The sequence below is a fragment of the Mustela putorius genome, unplaced genomic scaffold (genome assembly GCF_011764305.1).
Source record: "Mustela putorius furo isolate JIRA1106 unplaced genomic scaffold, ASM1176430v1.1 tig00000056_pilon_pilon_pilon, whole genome shotgun sequence".
Classification (NCBI taxonomy): Eukaryota; Metazoa; Chordata; class Mammalia; order Carnivora; family Mustelidae; genus Mustela; species Mustela putorius.
In genome coordinates, this window is record NW_025421263.1 from 2,888,331 (window position 1) to 2,911,541 (window position 23,211).

The 23,211-nt window shown below is 37.6% G+C and overlaps 1 non-coding gene across 1 annotated transcript; it reads right to left on the reverse strand.

The window, feature by feature from the left end:
- Nucleotides 1–1,418: 1,418 nt before the first annotated feature.
- LOC123394525 lies at nt 1,419–1,522 on the reverse strand. The gene has a single exon (XR_006609301.1). It is a non-coding gene; the product is annotated as a U6 spliceosomal RNA (small nuclear RNA).
- Between the last annotated feature and the right edge of the window lie 21,689 nt (nt 1,523–23,211).

Genomic DNA, 23,211 nt, shown 5'->3' on the forward strand with positions numbered 1-23,211 from the left:
TGGTAGAAGCACTAATGGCTGCTAACATTAGAAAAGGAAAGACAACCTGCCATGAGATGCTTCCTGAAGGAACACCACACTACCTATATAATATTGCCATAGTGATTAAACTTGAATATGATCAAACCTCTGGACCCAGCTGACAATTTACAGAAAATATAGAGCACAGAAAAAAAAAAAAAAAAAACTAAACTTGAGTATGCAATTAGCAAGAGCCAGAAAGTGCAAGACGACAGGTTGTAAGTCTCAATTTCTCAACAGATCAACTTCAAGGTAAAAGAAGAGATGAAAGAGTAACATATAGAGAAATTATATTTATAGCAGATCTTTATATTTTTAATATTTTTAAAACTTTTTTATTTATTTGACAGACAGAGATCACAAGCAGGCACAGAGACAGGTAGAGAGAGAAGGAAGCAGGCTCCCAGCTAAGCAGAGAGCCGGATGTGGGGCTCAATCCCAGGACCCCAGGATCATGACCTGAGCCAAAGGCAGCGGCTTTAACCCACTGAGTCATCCAGATGCCCCAATAGCAGATCTTTATATGCAAGATAAAACTAGTATTTAGGGGGTACCTGGGTGGCTCAGTCATTAAGCAGCTGCCTTTGGCTCAAGTAATGATCCTAGGTCCTGGGATCCAGCTCCACATCAGGCTCCCTGCCAGGCAGGAAGCCTGCTTCTCCTCTCCTGCTCCCCCTGCTTTTGTTGCCTCTCTCTCTCTCTCTGTCAAATAAATAAATAAATAAAATCTTTATAAACAAAACAAAACCAAATTTAAAAACTAGTATTTGGGGTGATAAAACTATAAAGAAATGCAGTGAGGGGCACTGAGTGGCTCAGTCAGTTAAATGTCTGAACTCTTGATTTTGGCTCAGGTCATGATGTCAGAATCACAAGATCAAGCCCCATATGAGGCTCTGTGCTGGGGACCTGGAGCCTGCTTGGGATTCTTCCTCTGCCTCTCTCTCTCTCTTCAAATAAATACATAAATACACAAGAAAATAAATAAATAAAATGAGTGATGATAATAAAAATTAGGATACTGATACTTTTGAGGGTAAAGAGGTAGTTGTGATTAGGGTGTTTGTGAGCAGGACCACAAAATGACATTAATGGGACTGAGTTACTTTTGCTTTCCTGGTTTCCTAACACCGTAAAAACTTTTATAAGTTATGATTTATAACTGTGTTGGTATAAAGGTAAAGACTTTCATATATTAATATTATGTATTAAAACATTTTTTCTTAAAAAATTAATGCATTTCATGAGTCCCTAAAATAAATCAAAATATTTTATAAGAAATTAAAATATTTTCTTGGCCTCTGCAAAAATTGTGTATCCAAGTACCTTGCCTACTGGACCTAATGAATATGTCAGCTTGTCTTTTCTTTTCTTTTCTTTAATATTATTATTATTTTTTTTTTATGGAACACTTCACAAATTTGCATGTCATCCTTACTCAGGGGCCATGATAATCTCTGTGTGGTTCCAGTTTTAGTATATGTGCTGCTGAAGTGAGCACACATCAGTCTTGTCTCTGAGGTGGCTGATAAAGTTCTATTTCTTGAACTGGTTGCTAGCTATAGGAGTATTTGCTTTGTTCACTAAGATATTTTTAAAATATACATATTTTATAAAAAAGTAGAAACACTTATGCACTGAAAATTGTAAAACATTGCTGAAGGAAATTAAAAAGACAGATAAACAGAAAGACATCCCATGTGCTTGAATTGGAAGAATTAATGTTGTTAAGATGTCCATATTACCCAAAGTGATCTACAGATTAAATGCAATCCCTATCAAAACACAGTAGCATTCTTTACGAATTTTTTTTTAAATCCTAAATTCAAACGACTCCAAGTAGCCAAAGCAATCTTGAGCAAGAAGAACAAAACCAGAGGCATCGTACTTCCTGATTTCAAAATATTACAAAACTATAGTAATCCAAACAGTATGGTATCAGCATAAAAAGAGACATAGAACTATCTTAATTCATGCAGGTTGCTATAACAAAATACCACAGACTGGGTAGCTTATAAACAATAGAAATTTATTGCCCACAATTCTGAAGTTTGGAAAGTCCAAGATCAAGTCACTAACACTGTCACTTTTTGGAGAATGCAGGCCTTCTACTTTGTTCATAGCCAGAGCACTCTCACTGTGTCCCCACGTGGTTGATGAGATAGGAATCTCTGGAACCTCTTCCATAAAGCACTGATTTGTTCAAGAGGGCTCCACCATCATGACTTTAGGACCTTTCAAGACACCTACTTCCTAATATTATCTTTGGGGGTTAATATTTCAACATATAAATAGGGAGAGTGGGGTTGGGGGGAGAGATACAAACATTCAAATCCGGCATAAGCCAACAGAGCAGAACGGAAAATCCAAAAATAAACCCACGCCCAGAAATAAGTCTTTGATCTTCAATAACATTGCCAAAAACACACAATGAGGAAATGACAGACTCTTTAATAAATGGTGTTGAGAAATCTAAATACCCACACAATAGAAGTATAAAATTGAACCCAGAATATAAACAACAATCAACTTATAATACACTAAAGACAAATCTAAGACTTGAGACAGTAAAACTAGTAAGAGATAACATAAGGAAAGAGCTTTTGGAGATTAGCCTGAGCAATCTGTTTTTGGATATGACCCCAAAAGTGCAACCCACAAAATCAAAAATAGACAAATGAGATTACATCAAACTAATAAGCTTCTTGACAGCAAAGGCAGTAATCAACAGTGAAAAGGCAACTTACAAATGAAAGAAAATATTTGTAAATCATACATCTAATAAGGGGGTAATATTCAAAATATATAAGGAACTCAACCAATTTGACAGCAAATAATCCAATTTTAAAATGGGCAAAAGATCAGTGCACCTAGGTGGCTCAGGAAGTTAAGTGTCTGCCTTCAGCTCAGTTCATGATCTCAAGGTCCTAGGACTGAGCCCTGAGTTGGGCTCCCTGTTCAGCAGGGAGTCTGCTTCTCCCTCTCCCTCTGTCTCTGCTCCCTCTTGTGCTCACACTCTCTCTGAAATAAATCAGTAAAATTTTCTTTAAACATGGGCAACATATCTAAAGAGACATTTCTCAAAAGAAGACATATAACAGGCCAACAGATAAATGAAAAGGCATTCAACATGATTAATCACTGAAGAAATGCAAATCAAAACTATGAGACATCACTTCATACCTGTTAGAATGGCTATTGTTATAAATACAATAAGATAAATAAATAAATATAATAAATTTTGATGAGGTTATGGAGAAAAAAGGATCCTGTACACTATTGTTGGGAACATAAATTCATATAGTCATTATAGAGAACAGTATGGAGATTCCTCAAAAAATTAAAAATAGAATTCCCTGTGATCCAACAATTCCACTCCTGGGTTATATTTAAAAAGAAAAGAAAGAAAGAAATCAGTATTACACAGAGATATCTGCACTCTCATGTTTACTGTAACTATATATATGTATAAAATGGGGTATGATTCAGCCTTAAAAAAAGAAAGAAATGCTTTCATTTGCAACTATATGGATGGGCCTTGAGGGTACTATGCTAAGTAAAATAAGCAAGACAAAGATAGACAAACACTGAGTGATCTCATTATATACAGAATCTAAAAGGTCAAATTCATGGAGGCATAGGAAAAGTGGTGGTTTCCAGGTTTTGGGGGAGTGGGGGAAGTGGGAAGATACTGATGAAAGGGTATAAAGTTTCAGTTATGCAGGATGAATAAATTCTAGAAACCTAATGCATAGCATGGTGATTATATTAACAACACTATGTTATATACTTGAAATTTGGTGAGAGTAAGTACATCTTTTTATTTTTTTAGGATTTTATTTATTTTTTGACAGACAGAGATCACAAGTGGGTGGAGAGGCAGGCAGAGAGAGAGAAAAGGGGGAAGCAGGCCCCCTGCTGAGCAAAGAGCCTGACACAGGGCTCAATCCCAGGAACCTGGGATCATGACCTGAGCTGAAGGCAGAGGCCTTAACCCACTGAGCCACCAGGTGGCCCAAGATTAAGTACATCTTAAGTGTTCTCATGACAGACAAAAAATTGTCAACAACATAAACTGATTAATCTGTTTGTGGTAATCATTAAAAATGTATATTTTAAAATGTACATTTTGGGGCATATTGGGGCAGCTTGGTGGCTCAGTGATTTAAGCTTTTGCCTTCAGCTCAGGTCATGTTCCTGGCTTTTGGGATTGAGCCCCACTTTGGGCTCCCTGGTCAGCAGGGAGTCTGCTTCTCCTTCTTCTTCTGCCCCTCCTTCCAGCTTGTGATGTCACTCAAATAAATAAATAAAATATTTAAAATATAATATATATCCCAAAACATCAAGTAATACACCTTAAATATATACAATGTTTGTCAATTACACTTCAATAAAGCTGAAAAGAAAAAGGGAAAAAGCCATAATTAGACTGAGAAATGACCTCAGAGTGGAAACTTGGAGGCCATGGAGAGTACTTTCAAACTTCTGAAAAGAAGTAACTCAGAAATATAGCATTCTACACACTGCAAAAATGTGTATTTCTTTCAAAAATGAAGAAGATATTTCAAAATTTCTTTCAAAAATGAAGAAGACATTTCAAATTAATCTATAGTAACAAAAAGATGATCAGTGGTTGTGGCAATAAAGAGAGAAAGGGGCAGGAAGAAAGTTTGGGATCTATGAATGTGCCCACTATTTTTAATTTTTTTTAATTAATATATAATGTATTATTAGCCCCAGAGATGCAGGTCTGTGAATCGCCAGGTTTACACACTTCACAGCACTCAGCATAGTACATACCTTCCGCAATGTCCATAACCCAACCATCCTCTCCCTACCCACCCCACAGCAACCCTCAGTTTGCTTTGTGAGACTCTTAAAATTTGTCTCCTCCCAATCCCATCTTGTTTCATTTATTCTCTTCCTACCCCCCAACCCCCCAACATTGCCTCTCAACTTCCTCATATCAGGGAGATCATATGATAATTGTCTTTCTCTGATTGACTTATTTCACTAAACATAATACCATCTAGTTTCATCTATGTCATCACAAAGGGCAAAATTTAATTTCTTTTAAAAGTTGCATAGTATTCCATTATAGATATAGATAGATAGATATTATATACATATTATATATATATATATATATATATATATATATATATGTCACGTCTTCTTTATTCATTCATCTGTTGATGGACATCTAGTTTCTTTCCATAGTTTGGCTATTGTGGACATTGCTGCTATAAACATTTGGGTGCATGTGCCCCTTTGGATCACTACATTTGTATCTTTAGGGTAAATACCAAGTAGTGCGATTGCTGGTTGTAGGGTAGCACTATTTTCAACTTTTTGAGGAATCTCCATGCTGTTTTCCAAAGTGGCTGTGCCAGCTTGCATTCCCGCCAACAGTGTAGGAGGGTTTCCCTTTCTCCACATCCTCGCCAGCATCTGTCATTCCCTGACTTGTTAATTTAGCCATTCTGACTGGTGTGAGGTGATATCTCACTGTGGTTTTGATTTGTATTTCCCTGATGCCGAGTGATGTGGAGCACTTTTCATGTGTCTGTTGGCCATCTGGATATCTTCTTTGCAGAAATGTCTGTTAATGTTCTCTGCCCATTTCTTAATTGGATTATTTCTTCTTTGGGTGTTGAGTTTGATAAGTTCTTTATAAATTTTAGATACTAGCCCTTTATCTGATATGTCATTTGCAAATATTTTCTCCCATTCTGACAGTTGTCTTTTGGTTTTGTTGACTGTTTCCTTTGCTGTGCAAAAGCATTTGATCTTGATGAAGTCCCAATAGCTCATTCTTGCCCCTGCTTCCCTGGCCTTTGGAGATATTCCTAGGAAGAAGTTGCTGTGGCTGAGGTCAAAGAGGTTGCTGCCTCTGTTCTCCTCAAGGATTTTGATGGATTCCTTTATCACATTGAGGTATTTCATCCATTTTGAGTCTGTTTTCATGTGTGGTGTAAGGGAATGGTCTAGTTTCATTTTTCTGCATGTGGCTGTCCAATTCTCCCAACACCATTTGTTGAAGAGGCTGTCTTTTTTCCATTGGACATTCTTTCCTGCTTTGTCGAAGATAGTTGACCATAGAGTTGAGGGTCTATTTCTGGGTTCTCTATTCTGTTCCAATAATCTTTATGTCCATTTTTGTGTCAGTACCATACTGTCTTGATGATGACAGCTTTGTAATAGAGCTTGAAGTCTGGAATTGTGATGCCACCAACTTTGGCTTTCTTTTTCTATATTCCTCTGGCTATTCGAGGTCTTTTCTGGTTCCATATAAATCTTGGGATTATTTGCTCCATTTCTTTGAAAAAAATGGATGGTATTTTGATAGGGATTGCATTAAACGTGTAGATTGCTTTAGGTAGCATAGACATTTTCACCATATTTGTTCTTCCAATCCTTGAGCATGGAAAAATTTTCCATTTCTTTGTGTCTTCCTCAATTTCTTTCATGAGTACCTTATAGTTTTCTGAGTACAGATTCTTTGCCTCTTTGGTTGGGCTTATTCCTAGGTATCTTATGGTTTGGGGTGGAACTGTAAATGGGATTGACTCCTTAATTTCTCTTTCTTCTGACTTGCTCTTGGTGTATAGAAATGCAACTGACTTCTGTGCACTGATTTTATATCCTGACACTTTACTGAATTCCTGTACAATTTCTAGCAGATTTGGAGTGGAGTCTTTTGGGTTTTCCACATAAAGTATTAGATCATCTGCAAAGAGTGATAGTTTGACTTCTTTGCTGATTTGGATGCCTTTAATTTCTTTTTGTTGTCTGATTGTTGAGGCTAGGTGTGCCTGCTATTTTTATTGTGACAGTTTCACATCTGTATAGAAATGACAAAAGTGTACACTTCAAATACTCCCTGTTTATGGTATGTCAGCTATATCCCAATAAAGCTAATTTTAAAATTAATTAATTAAAAAATTTTTCAGACAAATAAAACTGGGGGAATATATCACCAGCAGACTCACCCTAAATTAAATTCAAACCATTGTCACTACCTGTTTTTCTCAAATTTTTACGTAAATCTGCTGAAGAGGGGAAATAATGGTTAAATTAAAATCTAGTAGCTAAAATTGTATCACTCTTGGTATCACTCTTTTTAATAAATTAATAACTATATAAACATCCCTGCCTGTTTTAAAACTTTAGTTTCCTACAATTTATCTTTTTGTAGTAAAAATATAACCTATTTTGTGAAAATCCATTAATCTCATCATGTTCTTAGTCTTACAGATAAGGAAGCAGGGTTTCATATAGGGTGGTAAGAGGTTAAGTTAATCCTTTTTTGGAAGGGGAAAGGTGAGGTGAGGTAGTTTGTGTTGTTATGCTTTGATTCACAACCTTGGAATCTTTTGTTCAGAGCTGTAATAACACATAAATATTCAAATAATCATCCTTCTTAGAATAAAGTTTTGGTCAGGAATTACCATTTTGCTTGCCAATGATCTACATGGTAACCTATATCAAAACTCATACATAGCACTGTATGTTTTTCCAACGAAGTACTAAAAATATTCATAGGCTCTGCTTATTCTCATTCATGGTTTCCATCATACTTCATTGGCTTACATTTGGCAGTCTAAGTACCAGAGGGTGCAACACTGGAAATACCAAGGGAAAGGGAATAGGGGTAAAAGAAAAAGGAAAAGATGAGAGTGAGGTTACAATTTACCAAGATTTATGTAAAGCACGGAGAAAGACTATTATTTTAATATTTGTCACCAGGGCGCTTCTCAGGGGGAAAACCAATTGTCTTTATATAAGGGAATACTTTGAAAGTCTGTACACATGTGAAAAATAAGCACCCAAGATAAAAGATCGGTTAGAGAAAGTGAAACGATTCTCTCAGTCAGAGAAGATTAGGCATATCTGACTATAGAGCGAAGAGGAATGGTGAAGGGAGGTGAAAGGGAGAGAGATAAGGAAGCTGGGCAAACTAACAGGTGGCTGGAGCCCACACAAGAAGCTGATGAACAAGGATATTTAAGGACTTTAAAAAATGGGAATTTACTACTTAGATTTATGCTGTTTGTGCCTCTGAGCTATAAACCCCCTCCAACATTCTAAAACCTCTAATACATTCTGCTATAAGCACAAATTCCCTGTGAGAGTTATTTGAAGAAAAATCCATGAAAAGAGGCCCGGTTCTGTATTTGTCATTGGCAGAAAAAAGCTGAAGAAGATGTAATGTTCCCCTTGAATGTTCAGAGAAGCCAGGAAGATAGTCAAAAATGAGTTTGGAAATGTAAACTTACAGGAATTTGTTGAAATTGTAACCAAGTGCTGAGCTTCTCACAGAGTACTGGGAAGTCTTTATTTCACATAATCTCATAGACGAGGTGACTACAGTTGGCATCTGGATTCCATGTCTTTTTTTTTTCTAACCTTTTACCATCAAAAGCATTGAAAAGAATATCTGAGAAACACAAACTTAGTTGAAGATAACACACCTACCCTGTAATGACCAAAATAGAGTGTTCTCATGAAGCAAATCAACATCCAGAAACCTTTAATAAATATCTTCTAGCTACCAGCCTTGCCTCCTTGTTTCAGCTTTGACTCCAATCTCTAACACTATGCTTCACACATAGTAGGGATCCTAGAAACTACTGCTGAACTAAACTAAATGTATAGCTCTTATTAAGGTCTTCCCCTTAATACAGATTATAACCACATTAAAGTTCTCAATCGACAGTGGGTATTCATGCAAACAGGCATGACTAAAAACTTTCAAGCATCACAGGGCATAAAAAAAAAACCATTTTAGAAATGACTTGTTTCAACCGGAATAACATCTGTTTTTTTTTTAAGGAACTGTCATTGGAAGGTTGGGGGAAAAACACACCTGATATCTGAAGAAACATCCTCACTGGCACAATGTTTGAATGCTTGTGAACATTCAAGCATGGGCACATTGAACAGAATTCCAGAAATGGTAACTACTCCTTTTATTAGATGACATACTGATGCAGATCATATAGGTGAGATGACTAGGAGGGAAAGAGACTGGGTGGGTCACTGTATAATAATTTAGAAATAAACAAAAATACTAAATAAAATTTTAGAAGAGAAAAAATAACAGAAAAGCTGTTTCAACCGCTGCTAGAATAATAGAATTTGCAGGAAAAAAATCCTTGTTCTGCTCCCAAATACGTGTTCATTGAAACACCTCCATTATGAAAAAGTTGAATGGAAAATATACAAACTAATCAAGAGTTTATTTCCAAAAGCAATTTCCTTATATAGCAGGAGAAAAAAATGAGCTCACAGCTCTATAAAGATGAAAGATCCGGGCACCTGGGTGGCTCAGTGGGTTAAAGCCTCTGCCTTAGGCTAGGGTCATGGTCCCAGGGTCCTTGGATCAAGCCCCACATGGGTCTTGCTGCTCAGCAGAGAGCCTGCTTCCCTTCCTCTCTCCCTGCCTGCCTCTCTGCCTACTTGTGATCCCTGTCTGTCAAATAAATAAATAAAATCTTTAAAAAGAGAGAGAGAGGAAAGATCTAGTTAGTTGAAAGGCCCTCGTTCAACTGAGCTACTCTGTAGAAAAGACAGAATTTATATCTGGGAATGGAGAGAAAAAGTCAGTATTCTAGGAAGAAGGAAACGAGAAAGAGAGAAGAAAGACAGAGGGAGGGAGGAAAATAAGGCAGACGGTAAGAGGCCATGTATTCTGCAGTGATTCCCCATCTTGTAACTTCTCCTCAAATACTTAGTTAATGCTGATGAAACTTACTAGAACTCTGTTGCATGTCATTTTATTAGAGAGGACAGGGAAAACCACTGAAATACAGTGAACTTGGTGCTCATGTTATAAAAGTATTATTTTCAAGAAGTTTTTTTTTTTTTTCAATTCGCATAAAATGCATATTAATGACTTACTGAGTTTACCAATGAGAGGACCAGCAGGATGGAAAGCTGGTTCAGGGAGCATCAGAGGAACTGGGTATCTATAGCCAGGTGAAAGAGAATGTCAGAATAAGACTGGTAAGCTTGATTCAAAACTAGTTAGTGTCCTACATGGTGATAAAAGCATAGCCCTAGGATAGGAATCATTTTTATTTCTATTAGAAAAAAAAATTTAGAAGCTAATATTAATTTCACAGTCTGGGCTCTGAATTATGATTCAAATAGTAAGCCAAAAAAAGATAAATTCCCTTTCAGGGGGGATGACAAGACTGTGGCCTGGAGGCTAGCCACCTGGTATTTGGAACACAGCTACGCACTGATCGGTTTAAATATTTCCTATGGCTGCTTTCAAGCTACAACAGCCAACTTGAATAGTTGTGATAGAAACTGTAATGGCCCTAATGTCTAAAATAATTACTATCTGACCCTTTAAGGAAAAGTCTGTCTAGATGACTAAATAAATTATTGAGATGAACGGTAAAAAAATAATTCCATAGGACATTGAAAGGACATGCTTCCTAGTCTGCTTTGCTTCCAAATTTTGAACAACTTGACTAAAAAATGTGGGGGTGGGTAAGGCATAACTTTTTGGTACTAGTTTCAGAACATAAAATAAGAGGCCTAGAAATCAGTAAAAATCAGGGAAGAGCTTTGAACTTTCACAGACAATGGAATTGACTGGAGCCATAATCCAATTATACTTGCAAGGGGCAAGATTGCTGCAGATGGTCTCTAGGTAATAAAGCTAACTAACGGAGTCAGTATAGATTGTCTATACTTTCTCTTCTCTTCATAAAACACAGTGAGATAACTGTTCATAGTAATAATCCTGGGATATAACACAATTCTGAAGTCTGGCAGTATTTAATAAAAAAGCTCTCTAATCTTGCTGAGCATAGTTCCAGCAACAGAGTGTTCTCTTAGCCTGACTCTTACAGTACAAACACTATATAATGACAACTTGTGGCAATGATTGTCAAATTACACTCTGTAAGGGAAGGTGAAATCAGGAGAGAGAAGTCAGCAACAAAATGTTTTCAACCTACCTTCTTATTTTGATCTCAGCAACTGCCTTTTACCAACTTAAAATAACAACAAGTCCCACTTCCAACTAAGGTCTATGTGGAGAGAAAAAAAAATTAAAAAAAAAAAAAAGTGCCCAAAGATGATGTTCAGCTGTCAAGAATATTCAATGAAAAGAAAACAAACAGAAATGAAATAGGATATTACAGCAGATCCTAAGCCATTAAAAGGATCCCATTAAAAGTACTCTAAGCATTATTAAACTCCTATGAACAACTTTATTCTCACAAATTTGACAACTTGAAAGAAATAGACCAATTCCTCAAAATGCACAACAAACTATCAAAAATCAGCCAATATGAAAAAGGCAACCAGAATAGTTCTATAATCACAAAAAAGAACCTGCATTCAAAATTTTAAAAACTCCTAAAAGAGAAATCCCTAAGTCACAATGTTTTGTTTTTTTTTTTTAATTTTGACAAATGTTTGAAGAATTAACACCAATTTAACACGGTCTCTTTTAGAAACATAAAAGGAGAGAATACCTTCCAACTCCTTTTATGAAGCCAATATTATTCTGACATCAAAACCAGATTTTTAAAAAGGCCAAAAAGACACATATAAACCAGCATTTTTCATGAACTGAATACCAAAATCCAACAAAATATTAGTAAACTAAATTTAATAATATCTCAGAGAAATAATACACTACGACCAAGTGGCATTTATTCCAGGTATACAGTCTGATTCAATAACCAAAAATCAATTCATGTAATAATTTACCATATCAACAGGCTAAAGAGGAAAAATCATATGACCATATTAGCAGAATGCTGATGGCAGAAAAAGCATTTAACAAAATTCAACACTCATATATGATTTAAAAAAAAAAAATAGATACACTAGGAATAGAGAGAAACATTTTCTAAATACAGATTAAATCATGTGTCTTGCCTCCAACATAAGCCGTACCCGATACTGGGCTCAGGGAACCAGCTCTTACCCCAGGACCTTTGCTCTGAAAGACTATCTCCAAAAAGCCCACAGTCAACATCAGAACTTAACAACAAAAGGCTAAATGCTTTTCCTCTAAGACTGGGAACAAAGCAAGGATATCCACTCTCACCAGAATATTCAATTTAAAATATTCATATTTAAAGTAGCACTAGATGTTCCAGTCACTGCAATAAAGCAAGAAAAAGAAAGAAAATGTATACAGATTAGGAAAAAAGAAATAAAACTGTCTCTATTTGCAAATGACATAATTGCCTATGTAGAAAATCCCAATGAATCTACAGAAATAACTCCTAGAACTAATAAATGTGTTTGGAGGGGTCACAGGACACAAGATCAACACAGAGAAATTAATTACATTCCTATATACTGACAACAAATAAGTGGAAAATCAACACTATTTGCAATTGCTCCAAAGAAAATGAAATATTTACATATAAATTTAATAAAACATGTACAGAATCCATAAAATGAAAATCATAAAGTGCTGATGAAAGAAATCAAATAAATCTAAATACTTGAAAAGATGAACGGTGCTCATGGACTGGAAGACTCAATGTACTAAAGATGTCAATCCTCTTTTAATTAACCTGTAAATGTAATGCAATTCCTACAAAAATCTCAACAAGCATTTTGTTGACATCAAGGAGCTTATACTAAAATTTATATGGAAAGAGAAAGCTCCCAGAATAGACAAACCAATTTTAAAAAAGGAAAATAAATTGGGAGTGATCATTTTTACCAATATTAAGATTTACTATATGACTACAGTATTATTGATGGAGTATTGATGGAGGAATAAACAGAGATCAGTGAAACAGAATCATGAACCCAGACCAAAAAACATGCAAATATGCCTTTTTTTTTTCTTTTTAACAAAGGACCAAAGCAGTTCAATGAAGGAGAGATGATCTTTTTAACAAATAGTGCTGGACCAGGTGAATATCCCTTAAAAAAAGGAAAAAGAAGTGGAGAGGAAAGGAGAGGAAGGAAAAGAAAGAGCAAGAGCAGGAGGGTGGGTCGGAGCCAAGGGAGGAAGGAAGAGAGGGAAGGAAGGAAGGAAAACTTGACCTAAATATCATACCTTATACAAAAATTAATTTAAATAATTCATAGACTGAAAAGTAAAACACAAAACTATTAAACTCCCAGAAAAAATACATAGAAAATTGTGGAACCTAGGACTAAACAAATGTTTAAAGAATTAATACTGGATGCCTGGGTGGCTCAGTAGGTTAAGCATCTGCCTTGGGCTCAAGTCATGATTCCAGGGTCCTGGGATGGAGCACGTTTTAGGGCTCCTTACTCAATAGGGAGCACTTTTCTGCCTTTCCCTCTGCCTTCTGCTCCCCCTGCTTTTGCTCTTTCTCTCTCTGTCAAATAAATAAATAAAATATTTTAAAAAATAAAAAGTAAATAAAGAATTAACACCAATTTAATACAAGCTCTTTTAGGGAGTAAAAAAGTGAGAACACTTCCCAACTCATTTTATGAAGCCAGTATACTCTGATACAAAAGCTCGATAAACATAGTAGAAAAAAACATATATAAACCAGTATGTGTCATGAATTTGGACACTGAAATCCTAACAAAATATTAGTAAACTAAATCCAACAATTTACAACTAAAATCATGATCCGTAAAAGGAAACATGGATGAATTTGACATCATCAAAATGTAAATTTTTGCTATGTCAAGCCTATGTGAAGAGGACAAAAAGTCAAGCTTCAGATTGGGAGAAAATGTTTGCAAACCATGTGTTTGCTGAAGGACAGGTATCTAAAATATATAAAGAACAGGACTGAACAGCAAAACATTCAAACAGTCCAATAAGAAAATGGGTAAAAGACATGAAGATACGTTTTGATAAACAGGACATACAGATGGCAAATAAGCATGTGAAAAGGTGTTCAACATCTTTAGCAATCAGGGAAATGCAAATTAAAACCATCACATAACTATCAGAAAATCTGAAACTAGAAATAGTGACGACAACAAATGCTGGCAAGAATGTAGAGAAACTCAATCACTCATAGGCTACTGAGGGAATATAAAATGGTACAGCCACTCTGGAAGACAGTTTGGCAATTTCTCAAAAATCTAAACATGCAGTTACCATACAATCCAGCAATTGCACTTGTTGCCATTTATCCCCCCCAAAAAGAAAACTTTTGTCGACACAAAATCCTGTACACAAATGTTCACAGCAGCTTTAGTCATAATAGCCATAAACTGGAAACCACCCAGATGTCCTTCAGCAGGTAACTGGTTAAACAAACTGAGTAATATACATGCTAGAGAATACACACAGCAATAAAAAGGAACAGACTATCATACATGCAATAACTTGGACCAATCTCCATGAAACTTTGAAGAAGGAATAAAGGCAAGTATAATATACTGTATGATTCCATTCTTATAATTACAAAATGGAGAAAAAATTACTAGTTTCCAGGAGTTAGGGATGGGGGATAGCTACAGATAAATAGCAGAAGGGACCCTATGGTGATGGCAAACTACTTGATTATAGTGGTGGTTACATGAAGCTATTACCTGTGATAACATTGCACAGAATAACACACACACAAAAGTGCTCGTAAAAATTAGAGGTACAAAGGGAGTAAGTTCTGTGATTGTTCCAGTGTCAATTTCCTAGTTTTGATATCGTACTATACTTTCTTATGTAAGATGTTAATATTAAGGGACGCTTGATGAAGGGTGCAAAAGACTTCCTTGTACGTTTCTTTGCAATTTTTTGTGGACCTACAATATTTCTAAATAAACATTAAAAAAATACGCTGCCTAGAAGACATGAACAGATGTTTCTCCAAAACAGACATACAGATGGCCAACAGACACATGAAAAGATGCTCAACATGACTCATCACCAAAAAAATGCAAATCAAAACTACAATGAAATATCACCTCACACCTATTGGAATGGCTAAAATCAAAACACATAAGAAGCAACAGTGTTCACAAAGATGTGGAGAAAAAGGAACTCGCATACACTGTTGTGGAAATGCAAACTGGTGTAGCCACTGTGGAAACAGTAGAGTTTCCTCAAAAAGTTAAAAAATAGTTGAGGTACCTGGCTGTCTCAGTTGGAAGAGCATACAATTCTTGATCCCAGGGTCATGAGTTCAAACCCCATGTTGGGTGAAGAGATCACTACTAAATAAATAAATAAACTTTAAAAAAAAGTTAAAAACAGAACAACCCTATGAATCAGTCATTGCACTACTAGGTATTGACCCCCAAAATACAAAAACACTAATTTAAAGGGATATGTGCACCCATATGTTTATGGTAGCATTATTTACAATAGCCAGATTATGGAAGAAGCGCAAGTGTCCATCAATAGATGAATGGATAAAGATGTGGTACATATAATGGAATATTATTCAGCCATAAAAAGGAATGACATCCACCCATTTGCAATAGTATGGATGTAGCTAGAGAGTGTAATGCTAAGTGAAATAAGTCAGTCACAGAAAGGCAAATACTATATGATTTCATTCATATTTAAGAAACAAAACAAACAAGCAAAAGGGGAGAAAAAGAGAGAGAAACAAACCAAGCGGTGGACTATAGAGAACACACGGCTACCAGAGTGGAGATGCGTGGGGGCATGGGTGAAATAGCTGAAGGAGATTAAGAGTACACTTTCATGATGAACACTGAGAAATGTAGAGAAATGTTGGCCACTTTATTGTACCTGAAACTAATATAACACTGTATGTTAACCATATAGGAATTAAAATATAAAACTTAGTAAATAATAATTAAATAAATAAACTGCGCAAAGATGTGGTCAGTTGTCTAGAATAAAGTGATACAGCAAAACCTCAAAATACATCCAATCTGGTAAAACAGAAACCTAATATGACACATCTTATTAGAAAGCTATGCTTATGCGCACCCAGGTGGCTCAGTTGTTAAGTGTCTGCCTTTAGCTCAGGTCATGACCTCAGCATCCTGGGATGGAGCCTCATATCTGCCTTCCTGCTTAGCGGGGAGCCTGCTTCTCCCTCTCCAGCGCTGCCACTGCTTGTGTTCCCTCTCTCGCTATGTCTCTCTGTCATAAATAAATAAAATTAAAAAAAAAAAGAAAGCTATGCTTCCTATTTATCACTTAAATATATTGTTTTCCCTATAGTTTAACTCCAGGCTCATTCTTTTTTAAAACTCTATGTGGGAGAGAGGCATCTTAATAATAAATTAGTAATGTGTCTCTGGCCACTGTCCACACTGAAAAGTAGGTAGAATATAGTGGGTTTAAGCAGAGTTCTAGACCTATACAACCACAGTCCAGATTTGGACTGTACCCCTTACTCCCTGTGCAATATGGAGAGAATTGTCTCAGTCCTTTTCTGCCTCAATTAGCCATCTGTAAAGTCAGTATAATGATAGCTTCAACCTCAGAATGCGGCAGGATTAGATGGGCTTTAGTATGTAAAAAGCTTTGCACAGTGCCTGGCCCACCCTAAGTATTAAATGAAAGTGAACTCTATTACTTATGTCCTTTTTAACATTGCCACAATGAGAATTTGCTGTCTCTCAATATCCTTTATCCCATGACAAGTGCAAAATAATGGGTCACCATAGATTTGGAGGCATAAATAAAATCTCTCATATGATTTTCACACTGAAAATCCCTTGCCTTGTGTCTAGTGTTTCTCTACATAGTTCTACTGAGCAGCATAAAATGGCTTGGAATAAACAATTACTGTTAAAATTCCCAATGGAACCATAGGTAGGAAACACTGGGAAAACTCTAGTAAAGAATATTGCCTATGGAATTGGCCTCACCCCTGCTTCCGCAGATTTTGGATAAGGCACCAGACATCTAGACAGTTACTGGATCTAAATCTCATCTCTTTGGATTTTGTATTTAAAGAAATGACTGATTTTTAGAAAAGGACAATTGTAACCTGGGATGGATATTTTCCTTCTGAAAAAAACTTAACAGTACCTTCCTCCTCCACTTGATGTCACCTGATTAAAGCACTCACCATGTCGTTTCCCAGTCAGAGCAATCAGTGAGCTTGCAAATGTAATTCCTTTGGGAGTGGAGGTGGGAGTAAAATAGCAGAGTATGACCAGGTAGAACATGTTAGCATTATTAGAAAAAAAGTCTGCATCACTTCCTCTTCCTTTAATCCATCTATTAATTCACTCACAAGTCTTTTAAAAGTTCCTCTACATGGCAGGCACTCTTCCGGATGCTGAGAACACAACAAAGAGTAAGTAAAGAGAAGCTCCCTGTGCTCATATAGCTCAAGCCTAGTGGGGAAAGCAGACAACATAAAATTACACTGCTGTATCATGCCATCCATAAACATGAATAGCAGGATGATAAAGAAGCATATAGGAGAAGCACCTTACCTAGGTCTTTAGGATCAGAGCATACCTTCTGACAGTAGTGGTATCTATAGCTAAAACTGAGGGTAGAAGGCATGTGCCCAGTTAGAGCATTTTTTAATTAAGGAGACTCCCACTTTTTAAAAATCAGAACATGCCAAAACACTCATAGAAAGGAGCCAGTGGAGAAGGATTAAAACCTCAACGAAAAAGGAGAAAATCAATAGAATCAGTACCCAAACCAAAGGGAGAGGTAAGATGTAGAGAACATTCAGAGATTTGCCCCAGAAGGGAGAGGTGGGAGACTTTAAAGGATCGGGGTGAGGGGTGGTTGAGAGTAGCCTGGAGGAACCACAAGAATTTCTTGGCAGCAGGGAACACAATTGGGGTTGGAGACCATGAAGAATCAAAATGAGAAGGCTTCTCCTTTCCAGTGCCCCTGTGAGAAGCAAGGGGGAACTTAGATGCTGTCGGCCTCTGGAGTAAGGTGTTGACTGAAAACACATTCAGGAAGCCAATCTGAAAAGGTTACATGTACAATTCCAATTATATGAGTTCTGGAAGAGGTAAAGCTATGGAGACAGTGAATGGAGATATGGAGATAGTGAAAAGATCAGTGGTTGGCAGGGGTTGGGGGGAAGGATGAGTAGGTGGTATACGGAGGATTTTCAAGGCAGTAAAATTACTCAGTGTGATACTGTAATGATGGATTACACATTTGTCCAGACTCACAGAATATGCAATACCAAGAGGGAATCCTTAAGGTAAAGGATGAATTTTGGGTAATTGGAATACGTTAATGTAGGTTCATCAATTGTCACAAATGTACCACTCTGGTGAGGGATGTTGATAATGAGAGAGGTTGTATATATGTGGAGGTAGGGGGATATAAGAAACTTCTATGCCTCCCTCCCAATTTTATTATAAACCTAAAACAAGAATATTTCGGGGGGGGGGGGCACCTGGGTGGCTCAGTTAAATAAGGGTCTGACTCTAGGTTTTGGCTCAAGTCATGATCTCAGGGATTGAGCACCATATCAGCTCCATACTCAGCATGGAGCCTGCTTGAGATTCTCTCTCTCCCTCTCCCTCTGCCCCTTCCCTGGCTCATGCTTTCACATTCTCTCCCTCTCTCTCAAATAAATAAATAAATAAAATCTTCTAAAAAAAATGTGTTAAAAAAATAAAATAAAAACAAAAAAGAAGGGAACCTGGGTGGCTCAGTTGGTTAAGCAACTGCCTTCGACTCAGCTCATGATCCCGGAGTCCCGGGATTGAGTCTGCATCAGGCTTCCTGCTTGGTGGGAGTCTGTTTCTCCCTCTGACCCTCCCCCCTCTCATGCTCTCTCTCTCCCTCTCATTCTCTCTCAAATAAATAAATAAATAAAACCTTTTTAAAAAAATAAATAAAAATAAAAAACAATATTAAAAAATACTTTCAGGGCTCTGTACTGATGCATAAATTATGAGAAACTCAGGAAAAAAACCTCAATAGGACCTCCTGGGTGGCTCAGTCATTAAGTGTTTGCCTTCAGCTCAGGTCATGATCCCAGAGTCCTCAGATCCAGTTCCCTGTCGGGCTCCATGCTCTGCAGGAAGCCTGCTTTTCCCTCTGTCACTCCCCCTGCCTGTGTTCCCTCTCTCACTGTCTCTCTCTGTCTGCCAAACAAATAAAATCTCTAATTAAAAAAAAAAATCTCAATATACCCCAATGCTTTTTTTTTTAAAGAAAGAAAACACTAATAAATCATATGACCTAAAAATCACTAAACAGAACTATAAATGCAATGCATGCAAGGCATCTCACTTCTGGGTTGAGGTTCACTTTGCCATACAACACATCAGGGGCAGAGTCTGAACGCACATCCTGTTGCCTCCTCTATTCCAATCTGGGATGCTTCCATAATTTTTATTTCTTTCCATTAGATACTGTTCTGTTCTACTACCAACACCAAAGCAACATTATAAGAGGTTTCACTTTAGTCAACCAGTTGGCCACCCCAGCCCAAGGAATGCGTTGAACTGATGGGTGGTTTTGGTGCCATGCAGAACCAGCCTAAGTGCTGGCCATCAGGGGCTCCTACACAATCCCTAAAGATTAAAGCACAGACATCATTTGTCTCTCCAAATCCTAGCTACTGGCATCACTGTACAAAGAAGGGGTGAGAAGGGGGAAGGGAATTCTTAAGTCGGATCAAGCAAGAATTTCTGGAAAGTGAAAGGATGAAAAGTTGTTCTCAGATCCACAGACAGGGCCGACTTCCCAAGCCTGGAGAAGCAACACCTCAACACTGAGATGCCCATGTTCTAAATCACTGCAGCCAGCCCATGCCCCTTCATCTTCCCCTTTATTTCAGACTTTCCAGGACAGATCAATAGGAAGACAGAGCCAAGAAGTGCTCCTCCAATCATTCATCCTAAAGACAAGGCACCTTGAAATGAAAGCATCTATTTCCTGTCTAGTTTCTAAGCAAAGGGTGAGCACTGGAACCCACCTTCAAAAAAAAAAAAAAAAAAATGCGGCCACAAGGTTTAGGTCTAGCCCTTCACACATATTTCCATTTCCCCACTACATCAGCCACCCCACTCTGGACCTCCACCCTCTAATGCTCCCCTGAAATGCTCTCTTTTCCTTCCTCTCCCCAAACACATCCAAATCAAAGCTCTCCATCTCTCCATGTATGATGTCCAAGCCAAACATTAAGCAAGAACAGTATGCAATTAATACATTACTTCACGTGCACTGTTTTCTATCTTAATCTTACTTGCAATTTTGGATAATAGCTCCGAGTACAATTTTGGAGCCAGGCAGTCCAGGGTTCACCTGCTCCGAGTACAATTTTGGAGCTAGGCAGTCCTGGCCCTACCACCTGCTAGTTTTGCAACCACAGGCAAGCGACTCCGTTTCCTCATTGATAAAAGGCAGATGGAGACAAGGATATCTGCCTCATCTCTTCACCGTCTGCACAACTAGCAGAGAAAAGGAAAATAAGAATTATTGTGGCAATGGAAGAAATTTTCACATAGGAATTTTATCTCTTGCTTTAAATAAAAAAAAAAAGAAGACTCTTACAGCCCCAGCAACAATGCACTAACTGCAGCTCGCAGCCAGTGGAAAACCACTACTTCCTCAAACTCTTGTTCTTCTCCAATGAACTTTTGTTTAAAACAATCCTGCTCAATTTCTTCCTAAAACATAATAAAAGTGACCTTTCCCAAAAAGTGTGTGTGCGTGTGTGTGTGTGTGTTTATCTGCTTCATATGGGTGTTATGAGAATTAAATGAAGTAATATGCATAAGTGCTGAGACAAGAGCCAGGCACATGAGAAGCCTCAATGAGTGGTAACTATTGTTATTTCTGATTCTTACTACACATCTGTGATGCAAACCAGGTTTTTAATTAATATTTTATGGAGCAGTCATGTAACTTGCTTGCCCAAGGTCACAAAGGAAATTTGCATCCTTTTTTTCCACCAGAGCCCTCTAACAGTATCCTTGAATCTTCCTCCATCATTGAAAATAATAGTAAATAATAATAATGATAGCTTATACTATGCTATATGAGGAAAACGAGGCACAGAGCATCAGCGTCACTAGCTAATAAGTGGCAGAGTCAAGCACCAAACCCAATTAATCTGGGACCAGAGTCCAGGCTCTTAATTACCACACTATCAGAGAGGCATCATTTCTTTCATTCATTCCATACATAGTTCCAAACCTGTGTAAGGTTTGGAAGCTACAGGTTGTATAGAATAGTCCCTGACATACGGCGGCCTGAAATCTAGTAAAGACAAATTACCATACAATCTGATAAATATTGTTTTAGTGGAATGCATAAGATGCTCCAGAATCACAGAACAACAATCGAGCTATTTGGCCCAATCGAGGAAGACTTCATACAGGAGGTGCCTTTTGAGAGAAGGGTGAAGAGGGGGCAAGACAGGACATTCCAGGCAAAGGCTTATTCAAATGTGCATATGTACTGGGGTCAGTGAGAAGTTCAGTGTGAACAGATTGCAAGTGTATGAAGGAGAGACAGCTGCAAAGATGGATAGAAATTGCACTGCACGGGCCCTATCATACTTAACTAAGAAGTTTGAATTTTATTCTTGGAAGAGGAGAGAGGAAAAATCGGTTTTTAAACAGCTGTGTGGAATACTGTGATTTGATCATTTTTAAAATAATTCTGGAAGATGATTGGCCGGACTAGGGCCACTTTGGCAGGACATCTAATTAATAAATGGTTGAAATGATATAAGAAAGACATTTCCAGGGCGCCTGGGTGGCTCAGTGGGTTAAGCCGCTGCCTTTGGCTCAGGTCATGATCTCAGGGTCCTGGGATCGAGGCCCGCATCGGGCTCTCTGCTCAGCAAGGAGCCTGCTTCCTCCTCTCTCTCTGCCTGCCTCTCTGCCTGCTTGTGATCTCTCTCTGTCAAATAAATAAATAAAATCTTTAAAAAAAAAAAAAAGAAAGAAAGAAAGACATTTCCAAATATGGTTGACCATTAGAATGACCCAGATAAGTGTTTTTTAAAATATGGATTCTTAAGCTCCACCTAAATGAGTCAAAATCAACAAAGATAAACTTGGGAACTCTGTGTAGGTATTGGGGGTGAAGAAGAGAAAGTGTGTGTGTGTGTGTGTGTGTGTGTGTGTGTGTGTGTGTGTGTGTGTGTTTTATTCTCCAACTGATTCTGAAGGTAAGCCAGATTTGGGAAACACTGATCTTTAAAGAGATCCAGTAATTGGTTACCTGGGTGGCTCAGCTAGTTAAGTGTTTGCCTTCAGCTCAGGCCATGATCCCAGAGTCCTGAGATCAAGCCCTGCATCGGGCTCCCTACTCAGGGAGGAGCCTGCTTCTCCCTTTCCCTCTGCCTTCCGCTCACCTTGCCTGTGCTCTCTCTCACTGACAAATATACAAACAAAATAAAATAAAAAAATAAAAAATAACAAAAAATAAAGAGACCCAGTAAGAGTCCAAACAAAATAGTGTCAGGGAGGATAAAAAGAGTCTGGATTAAAGATATAATTCTATATTAGAATGTTCAGGATTTTTGTGTGAGTGTCATTGATGCAGGATCCTCTTACATGAGTCCCAAGAGATATAGGGGAGCTGCCTCTTGGGACCTAAAGTAAGATAAGTGGAGCCAGTCAACATGATATCCCTAAGCTATTACCCAGACTCTAATAGCATATATTAAAGAGTTACATCTATATATTAGAAGAAACCTTGCCTTGCCCTAACACTATTCACTCACACTTCCATCCTTTCTGTTGCTCTCTGCTCTAACTCCAAATCAGTGTCCCCACTAAGACCCAAATCTTGTCACTGAAATATCACCATGACTCTTAAAACTTTTCCTTTCAAGCCTGTTGATTAAAAAAATCCAAGTTGGAATGAAAGTATTGTCCCCAGGAAATTAGCTACTTCCTATTCCCTGACCTATTTTTCCTATTACAGTCTCATTTGATTATTTCCAAGCAGACAAGTCTATTTTCCTCTTTTGGCAAGCAGATGAGGAAGGTGGGGAGGGAAGTTATATTAAGAAAAAAGTAAGTGCACTGCAGTGCGTACTTGAAAGCCTTTCTGCGATAAAAGGACGGAACTTAGCTGGGGAAAGTCACGGTGTCAAGCTTAAATGCTTTCTCTACCGGTGTGCTTTGGGGGGAGGGGGGCACATAACCTGGCAAGCTAGTTCAGGCAATTATATTACTGACAAGGAGTTTTATGAGACAATATCAGAGGGGAAGTGCAATGAGGCTATGTCAAATCATAGGCAGCACCAAAAAAAAAAAAAAAAAAAAAGGATCGTAGAAACAGGGACAAATAAAGTTGGCAACGAGGAGGGCATTAGTTTA